Here is an 8,898-nt window from a genome sequence, read left to right as displayed (position 1 = left end):
CCTTGAAGTGTTTGGTTGTACTCAGGAAACTTCTTAGCTTTGGTTTAGTCCAGTTGTGCTGACTTCCCCTGTAGTGTGTGCTGTCCTTCCCTTCAGCTAAGATAATTCTTTCTTTTTTTGTTTTTTCATCAACAAAGAGAAATTTATTCTTTCACAGTCTAGTAGGTTACAGGTCCAAATTCAGGGCGTCAGCTCCAGGAGAAGGCTTTCTCTTTCGGCCATGGAGGAAGGTCCTTGTCATCAGTCTTCTCTTGGTCTGGGAACATCTCAGCACAGGAACCTCAAGTCCAAAGGATGCACTCTGCTCCCAGCATTGCTTTCTTGGTGGTATGAGGTCCCCAACTCTCTGCTTGCTTCCCTTTCATTTTATCTTTTATAAGAGGTAAAAGGTGGTGCAGGCCACACCCCAGGGAAACTCACTTTATGTTGAATCAAGGATGTGACCTTAGTAAGGGTGTTCCAATCCCACCCTAATCATCTTTAACATAAAATTACAATCACAAAGTAGAGGACAACCACACAATACTGGAAATCATGGCCCACCCAAATTGATGTACAAATTTTTGGAGGATATAATTCAGTCCATGACATTCTACCCTTTGGCCCCCAAAAAATCACATCCTTAGAACATGCAAATCATATTCATCACATCATATCATAGCAGAAGTCTAACTCCAAGTCCAAAATCCAAAAATTCTTCTTCATCTGTGAAATCTAGAATATAAGTTATCTGCTTCCAAAGGTACAGTGGTAGAACAGGCACAAACTAGGCATTTCCGTTATAAATAGGAGAAACTGAAGGAAAAGAAGGAATAACAGGCACCAAGCAAGTCAGCGGAACGTATTACATTAGCTCTCAAGGCTTTGAAAATAATCCTCTGTTCTCTGAGACGGTTTACACAATGGCCCTGCCTTCCAGACTAGGTACTAGCCACACTCTCCAGATTCTGAGTGGAGGCCCCTCACCCCTGGGTGTCAGCTCTGCCTTCCAGGCCCACTGGGACAGCAGCTCTGCTCCCTTGGCTTTAGGTGCACCATTCTCCCATTCCATCTGAGTGGGGACTCCACCATTAGAAGCACCAGAGGCCATGGCTCCACCCTTTGAAACCCCTGAGGTCATGGCCATACCTTTTGAGAGTGAGGCAGCTTGGCTTCTTGTGTCCCTTGTCTCTTCAGCCTCTGTTTACTTGTTCCTTGGCCTCTTGGCTCCTTGGGCCTCAATCCCGCATCTGCTCTGCTAGGGCAAGCATTCCAAAGCTCTGTAGCTCCACGGGTAAGTGCCTGGAGGCACCTCACTCTGCCAGGAAGCCTCCTGCACACAGGCACTCATCTCCCTCACTCCTTGGGTCAGCAAGCCTAGCTCCACTGGTAAATGCTCGGAGGCACCCCACGTCACCAGGAAGCCTCCGGCACATGGGCACTCAGCTCTCTTGCTCCGTGGGTCGGCTCCAGCATCATCTTGCGCTGGTCCCCTGGTTCTGCTGCTGATGATTCTCTGCCGCTGCTGCTCCTCTATCCATTTACAGCCTCAAAACCACTTCCACATTTTAGGTTATCTTTTAGAGCAGCATCCCACTCTCTCGGTACCAAATTCTGTCTTGGTCATCTAGTGCTGCTGTAACAGAAATACCACAAGTGAATGCCTTCAGCAAAGAGAAATTTATTCTTTCACAGTCTGGTAGGTTACAGGTCCAAGTTCAGGGCGTCAGCTCCAGGAGAAGGCTTTCTCTGTTAGCTGTGGAGGAAGGTCCTTGTCATCAGTCTTCCCTTCGTCTGTGAGCATCTCAGCATAGGATCCTCAGGTCCAAAGGATGCGCTCTGCTCCCAGCATTGCTTTCTTGGTGGTACGAGGTCCCCCACCTAGATAATTCTTGTCTACTTTCTAGTTAGTGAATACCCCTCTCCCTCCCTCCACACCCTCTCAAAGAATGTTTTCTTCTGTGTTTAAACCTTTTCTTGACTTACAATAGTGGTCTTATACAATATTTGTCTTTTTGTGACTGACTAAATTCACTCAGCATAATGACCTCCAGCTTTCTCCACGTTATAAGACGTTTCATGGATTCATCGTTCTTTATCGTTGCATAGTATTCCATTGTGTGAATATACCCTAATTTATCCATTTGCCCATTGATGGGCACCTAGGTTGCTTCCGTCTTTTTGCTATCGTGAACAGTGCTGCAGTGAACTTCGGTGAGCATATATCTATTCGTGTGACGGCTCTTATTTCTCTAGGATATATTCCAAGGAGTGGGATTGCTGGATCGTATGGTACTTTCTATTTCTAGCTTTTAAAGGAAGCGCCAAATCAATTTCCAAAGTGGTTGTACCATTTTACATTCCCGCCAACAGTGTATAAGTGTTCCAGTCTCTCCACAATCTCTCCACCATTTTTTATTTTGTGTTTTTTGGATTAATGCTAGCCTTCTTGGGGTGAGACGGTATCTCACTGTAGTTTCGGTTGGCATTTCTCTAATGGCTAATGATCGTGAGCATTTCCTCATGTGTCTGTTAGCGGCCTGAATGAAAGACTTGTTTTTAAAGAGCTTAAAATCTTGGAGAACAAGGTTTGAGCCTTGGACAGCCTTGGAGAAACAAGGGAACTCTTTTAAAAGATAGCTAGGTTTACAAAGAAGTAAATTGAAGAGCTACATAAATGATATAGTTTAGAACATAGGTTCTCTAGAAGCTAAAAGATGATGACTGTAGCACAAAGGAGAAAATAAAAAATAAATTCAGCTTACTCAAAATTAAAAACTTTTGTGCTGTGAATTATATCAAACAAGAAAGTAAAAAGACACCCCAGAGAATGGGAGAAAATTCTTGCAAAACATGTATCTGATAAAGGACTTGTATCTGGAATATGTAAGGAACTCTCACAGCCCAATAATAATAGGAAGACCAAAAAAAAAAAAATAAGCAAAAGATTCAAACACATTTTTTTAACAAAAGAGTCAGATGACAAATAAGCACACGAAAAGATGCTAAACTATCAGTAATCATTAGGAAAATGCAAATTAAAACAACAGTGAGATATTACTAAACCACTGCCGTGAAGTTGGAATGAGTCATAGTTACCCTGTAGGACAGAGTAGAACTGCCCCATAGGGTTTCCAAGGCTGTAATCTTAACGAAAGTACACTGCCGCATCTTTCTCCTGCACAGTAGCTGGTAGGTTCTTTCTCCTGCAGAGCAGCTAGTGGGTTCTTTCTCCCGCATAGTGGCTGGTGGGTTCAAACTGCTGACCTTTCGGTAGCAGCCGAGCATTTAACCACTGTGCCACCAGGGCTCCTTGAGATACTACTGCATACCTACTGTAATGGCTAAAATGAAAAAAGACTGACAATAAGTGATGATGAGGATGCAGAACAACTAACCTCACACATTGTTGGTAGGATGCAAAGTGATACAACTACTTTCGAAAATAGTTTGGCAGCTTTTATAAGTTAAATCATACCCCTAGGGAGCTGCCTCAAGAGAGATATATACAGAGACCTGTACACAAAAGTTTATAGCAGTTTTATTTGAAATGGCCAGATGAAAACAACCTAATGTCTATCAACTGGGGAATAAATAATATATTAACATTGTAATATAGCAAGCCATGCAGTGGAATACTTCTCAGCAATTAAAAGGAATGAACTACTCATACGTGCAACAACATAGATGAATATAAAAGCATTATGCTGAGTAAAGAAGCTAGGCACAAAAGGGTACATACTGTATGATTCTGTTTATGTGACATTCTAGAAAAGGCAAAACTATTGTGACAGAAAACAGATCAGGGGTTGCCAGGGGCTCCGGGTGGGGACAGGGAATTGACTGAAGAGAGGCTGGAGAGAACTTTTTGTGGGTGATGGAAATGTTCTATATCCTGATTGTGGTGGTGGTTATGCTACTGTATGTCTTTGTCCACACTCATCAAACTGTACACTTAAAAAAGGGTGACTTTTCCTGTATGTATGTTATACTCAATACATCCTGACTTTAAAAAAAAAAAGGTCCAGGAATCAGAGAGGCCTGAACTGAAATCCTGACTTTACCCCTTCCAATGTGAACAACCTGTGCCTCAATTTTGATACCTATAAAACTTCATAGGGTTGCCACGTGACTTAAATAATACATTTTAAAACACTTTGATCAGTGTCTGGCATACAGTAAGCACTCATTGAATGGGACCATTCACACCACTTGGTGAAAAAAATTCTGTGCTCGTGAAATATCTTTTGAGCAGAGTCTGACAGAGATGAATTGGTACTTAAGACACTGAATATTAACACCTCAGCTGTGGTTCTCCACAAACGTCTCAGCTCCTATCAGTGTCTTCACTGCCTCTTGGTGGCATTGACATGATTATCATCTGGGCTTGGATCTTTTGTGGCATCTCTTAACTGCTTCGTTTCTTACGTCCAGCCAGTCACCAGGTCCTGTGTATTCCATCTTTGACATCTATCTTTTGTCCCGATCCTCACAGCACAAAACAAAGGTTTTATTCCCAAAGCACACCACCTAGTAAAGGAAGTTAAGTATGCAGACAATAAAAAATGGAGCAGACTGTTCATAATCTTAGACTGTAATGTGAAATGAGACAAAAGAATGTGACAGTTTGAGCTGTCAGGTACATGAACTTGTGTGTGGGAAAAAGAAATAAACAAGAGGTCCAGAGGGTGTTTTTGAACTTAGAAACAAATTTCTAAAGCAATTCCCATTTAAGGCAAGAAAGGAAAACAGGGCTAAGTAGCCCAGGGTCAGAAGATAAGATGTAGTCATTGTTGTTAGCTGCCACTGAGTCAGCTCCGACTCATGGTAACCTTATGTACAACGTAATGAAACAATGCGTAGTCCTTTGCCATCTTCATTATCGTTGGTACTTTTGAGTCCATTGTTGTGGCTCTTGTGTAGTGCCTTTCAACCTAGGGGGCCCGTCTTCCAGCACTATGTTGGACAGTATTTTGTTGTTATCTATAAGGTTTCGTTGGCTAATTTTCGGAAGTATATTGCCGGGCCTTTCTTCATAGTTTCTTAGTCTGGAAGTTTCGCTAAGACCTGTCCACCATGAGTGACCCTGCTAGTATTTGAAAACTGGTGACATAGTGTCTTAGTCATCTAGTACTGCTCCAACAGAAATACCACAAGTGGATGGCTCTAACAAAGAGATGTTTATTCTCTAACAGTTCAGTAGGCTACAAGTCCAAATTCAGGGCATCAGCTCCAGGAGAAGGCTTTCTCTCTCTGTCGGCTCTGGAGAAAGGTCCTTGTGATAAATCAGTCTTTCCTTGGTCTGGGAGCTTCTCTGCGCAGGAACATCAGGTCCAAAGGAAGCGCTCTGCTCCCGGCACTGCTTTCTTGGTGGTATGAGGTTCCCCTGTGTCTCTGCTCACTTCTCTCTTTTATATCTCAAAAGAGATTGGCTTAAGACACTATCCAGTCTTGTATACCTCATTAGCATAACCTTACCACAGTGATAGAATTTACAACACACAAGGAGATCATGTATAACCTCATCATAGTGATAGAGTTTACAACATATAAGGAAGTCACAACAGATTACACAGTCACACAACACAGGGAATCATGACCCAGCCAAGCTGACAAATATTTTTGGGAGACATGACTCAATCCATGACACATAGCAACGTGCAAGCCACCATAGTATAACAAACTTTGACAGGTGTGGAGGGCATGGTAGGATGGGAATAGTTTATGAGAGAATTCTTGAAGATGGAGGGAAACTGTAAAAAAAGGAAAGCTTACATTATAGTACGGTGCTTGAAATTAAGCAGTCTTTTCTGGACAACTGATGGGAAGGTGATTTGACCCAAACTTTATGTTGATTTCTGTGAAGGAAAGAATCCTCGTTTGTTGAAGCTAGAAAAGGACTTTGGAAATCATCCACTTAGTAAATATTTATTGAATTACATGCTATGTGCTGTGCACTGGATAGTCTCTAAGGATACAGAGAAGAGTTAGCTTAAGTCCTTAGGGAACTAGTCACAATTAAACACAAATAAATAGACAAACATTTTAAACTTCAAAGTGCTACCGCCTTGGTTAGAATCCTGGCACCATTGGATAAATACTACATATTATCACTTAGCCCCACCTTGACATTATTTCTTCTGCAAACTCCATTTCAACTATATGAATTTCCTTGATAGTGTTCAAAGACAGCTTGCTTTTTACTGTTCCTAGTGACCTACCTGGAGCCCTGGTGGCGTAGTGGTTAAGTGCTACGGCTGCTAACCAAAAAGGTTGGCAGTTAGAATCCACCAGCTGCTCCTTGGAAACCCTATGGTGCAGTTCTACTCAGTCCTGTAGGGTTGCTATGGGTCGGAATTGACTTGACAGCATTGGGCTTTGGTTTTTTTGGTTTAATGTCCTTGCTATTCATGATCAACAAAATCATACCTTAAATTCAGTCGTATAAAATCCTTCAGGCTACCTCAGACAGAAATTCTGTCTTCCTCTTCAGAGCTCCTACAGCCCTTACCTTCTTCTGTGCTTATCGTCTCTCCGACCAGACTGCTTCTCAAGAAAAGAAAATACATCCTAATATGTTGGTAACCATGACAGTACCTACACACAGTAATCAGGATAACTCATCCTAAAACATAACATACTTTGCCAGTCTTTTATCTGTTGAACTAAGTCCCAAACCTATTAGGGGTCCATAATCTGACACCAGTTCTTATTTCTCACCCCTTTTACACTGATTCTTAATCCAGGTTCTTCCTTACACAGTTCTGTTCTGGTAAGCTTGTATGTGTGAATATATGCACATAAATATTTGTATATATGTATGTATTATATATGTGTGCCTCCCTCCCCCGCCAAAAAAAAAAAGCTGCTGGAAGGATGTACTCTCAAGAGGTCAGAGGTCAGAGATTAGGAATGGGAAGAGTATCTTCTATTTTTCACCTAGTATCTTTCTTTAATTTTTTCACTGTTAGCACATATTACTTTTAAAGAAAAAAATGCAAAACAAATACACACATATATAAAATGCTTCCTACTGTATCACCTTGATTTCTATCCATTCTTTAAGGTCCACCTCAGCCCTGCCTCCTCGCTGAGGCCCTTGTGATACATGAGTATGTATGGCCATCGTTTTTTTTTAAACACCATTACGATACAATACAATTCACATATCATACAATTCACCCATTTAAAATGTGCAATTCAGCTTTTTAGTATAGTCAAGAGTTAAGCAGCCATTACCACAATCTAATTTTAGAACATTTTTGATTTCTAAAAAGAAACCCTATACCCGTTAATAGTCACTATCCATTCTTTCTCAGTCCCCAGCCCTAGGCAATCACAAAATCTGCTTTCTGTCTCTGAATTTGCCTCTTCTAGACATTTCATATAAATGGAATCATTTTTGTGATTTACTTCTTTCACTTAGCACAATATTTTCAAGGTTCATCAGTGTTGTAGCATGTCAGTACTTCATTCCTTTTATGGCTGAATAATATTCCAGCCACATTTTATTTATCCATTCTTCAGTTGGTGGACATTTGAGTTGTTCCTACTTTTTGGCTATTATGAGTAATGCTGCTGTGAACATTCCTGTACAAGTTTTTATATAAGCATATGATTTCATTTCTCTTGGGTATAATATGCCTAGGAGTGAAATTGCTGGGTCATATGATACCTCTATTTTTAACCTTTTGAGAAACTGCCTATCTGTTTTCCAGAGCAGCTGCCCCTTTTTACGTTCTTACCAGGATGTGACAATTCCAATTTTTCCATATCCCCACCTACACTTGTTATTTTGTCTTTTTGATTTATATCCATCCCAGTGGGTGTGAAGTGGTATCTCATTGTGGTTTTGATTTGCATTTCCCTGAATACTAATGATGTTGAGCATCTTTTCTTGTGGTTATTGGCCATGTGTATACCTTCCTTAGAGAAATGTCTATTCAGATTCTTTGCCTATTCTTTAATTGGGTTATTTGTCTTTTTCTCAGTTAGTTGTAAGACTTCTTAATTGTTTTTCACAGGGCAGAAGTTTTTTATTTTGATGAAGTTCAGTTTATTCCTTTTTTTTTTTTTTTTCTTATGGTTTATGTTTTTGTTTCCTAGCTAAGAAATCTTTGCCTAACCCAACCAAGGTCACAAAGATTTTCTGCTGTGTTTTCTTCTAGAAATTTTATAGTTTTAGCTCTTACATTTAAATCTATGCTCCATTTCAGTTTATTTTTGAATATGGTACGAGGTAAAGTTTGAGACTTACTTTTTTTGCACGCAGATGTCCAATTGATCCAGTACCCGGAGCTCACTTACAGTCCTAACTATTACGCTATCCTGCCTCCCAGTCTTGAGTATGTGGTTTTGTACAAGTCACTTAAGTCTTCTAAGTCTCCTATTTCTGACTTAATAGCTGGTGGCCCAGTGTTTAAGAGTTTGGCTGCTAACCAAAAGGTCAGCAGTTCGAATCTACCAGACGCTCTTTGGAAACCTTGTGGGACAGTTCTACTCTGTCCTCTAGGGTCTCTGAGTCACAGTCAACTCTATGGCAGCAGATTAGGGTTTTTTTTTTTTCTTTTTTTTTTTAAAGTCTCCCATAGGAACCCTGGTGGCGTAGCGGTTAAGAGCTCAGCTGCTAACCTAAAGGTCAGCAGTTCAAATCCCCCAGCCACTCCTTGGAAACCTTATGGGGCAGCTCTGCTCTGTCCTGTAGGGTCGCTGTGAGTTGGAACCGACTCGATGACACCTAACAACAACAACTTAGCATGAGGTTCTTGTAAGGATTAAAGAGAATGTATGTCAGCACCCAATACAGTGTCTGGCACATAGTAGACAATCAGTGATAGCTGTAACTGTTAATACTGGCAAAATTACTTTTTTCAAACCTCTTATTCTTTCCTTCTGCTAATATTTTTTGAGCATCTGTTA

The 8,898-nt window shown here is 40.8% G+C and overlaps 1 protein-coding gene across 4 annotated transcripts in view; it reads left to right on the top strand.

Moving 5' to 3' along the window:
* RAD50 (RAD50 double strand break repair protein) overlaps positions 1-8,898 on the top strand; it is a 101,737-nt gene that overhangs the window by 29,597 nt on the left and 63,242 nt on the right. The window lies entirely within an intron of this gene.

This window comes from Trichechus manatus, unplaced genomic scaffold, assembly GCF_000243295.1.
Source record: "Trichechus manatus latirostris isolate Lorelei unplaced genomic scaffold, TriManLat1.0 scaffold00127, whole genome shotgun sequence".
NCBI lineage: Eukaryota > Metazoa > Chordata > Mammalia > Sirenia > Trichechidae > Trichechus > Trichechus manatus.
The sequence above is the reverse complement of the archived record's forward strand: the minus strand, read 5'-3'. Positions and strand labels throughout refer to the sequence as shown.